The sequence below is a fragment of the Lissotriton helveticus genome, chromosome 1_1, assembly GCF_964261635.1.
Source record: "Lissotriton helveticus chromosome 1_1, aLisHel1.1, whole genome shotgun sequence".
Lineage (NCBI taxonomy): Eukaryota > Metazoa > Chordata > Amphibia > Caudata > Salamandridae > Lissotriton > Lissotriton helveticus.
The window spans coordinates 828,254,268-828,255,680 of NC_136057.1; positions in this window are offsets into that span (position 1 = coordinate 828,254,268).

Sequence of the window (1,413 nt, forward strand, 5' to 3'; positions counted from 1 at the left end):
CTCTGTATTCTCTGGCAAATAGGCTTGGGGCTGTATTTCAGAAGTGAAACTGCGCGTGACCCCATTGAAAATATTTTTTAGGCATGCCGGATTCTGTAAATATACCGTTGCTCCAATTTGTTGAAAAGGGGCAAATAGTTGCCTCAACCTCCATATTCGCTCAACTGTGGCATTGGCAAAGTCAGGCCTGCTGAAAAAGGTCACGCCATTGAATTCCTTCTTGCTTGTAGATCTTGCTAAGTCAAAAAGTGTCCGGCGTAAAAGAAAGTTGCGAAAATATACTAACATTGCACAAGGGTATTGCGCTGAGGACAAAGGACATTTGGAAAGTGTTAATGGAAAAGGGTGAGCGTGCTGTATCACCTAGTCCCAGTCCCAGATTGCAGCTCGGGAAATGCGCCTTTAAAAAGTGTGATTATATAAGACCTAGGGTCACTCCCTTCCGCTCCTTCCGGAACCCCAAGAATGCGAAGATTATTGCGTCGTGATCTATTCTCCTGTTTCTCGATCTTCAACGTTAAGTCTTTAACTATGCCATAATGCGCATATCCCTGTACTTTTAGGGAGGACACCTCTTTTTCCAGATTCTCAGTGCGTACTTCAACTGAAGACATTCTGTCAGCAATTTTAGCACAGGTTTGACCCACTTTCCTTATTGCGCCTTGTAATTTCTGAGTAGCTTGTTGGTTTTTTTGATTATCCAGCTTAACCTCTTCTTGAAAGCTCTTGATAGAGTGCAAGACTTCGGCGAGGGTAGGTTCTTCCTTGTTTCTGGAGATTCCAGAGTTTCTGCTTCCTAAATCTCCCATAGTTGAGGGGTTGCCGCCTGAGCATATGGTACAGTCTGATGGATTCGCAGACTGAGAGGATGAGTAGTCCCATCTAAGCTTGGCATTACTTGCTTGATCCGTGGTCCCCCCCACTCATGTGTCCACTTTGTCTTTTGCCCTTTCAGCTTCTGCTTTTGTACAGCAGTTTTCCATGAAGCCTCTGAGTCCATACTGCTTCCCCAGTCATGCATCTCTCCATCACTGGATGTGGATATACCAGTCTCATACATCTCTGATTCATCCGTGACAGAATATAGTTTTTCCACATTGTCAAGGATTTCTAACTGATGGTTTACTATGTTTACTGGATTTGCTGCATTTCATTGCGGAGTGACTCCTGTATTTGCAATATTTACAATTTCCTTAGCACTGAGCTCTGTCCGGATGCTCTTATAGCCAGATTTGGAAGACCTGATGGGGGGAGGGGGGCATCCTTAGTTTGCTCATATCCTACATTTGGACCTAGCTCTGCGGCTGCCCCAGAAATTTCAAGAGGTACGGAGGTTGTTAGGACCGATATTGCTGGAATCACCGGCGAGGAGGCCGCTAGGCCTTGAAGTGCCTCCCCGACCACTGCAGGGGG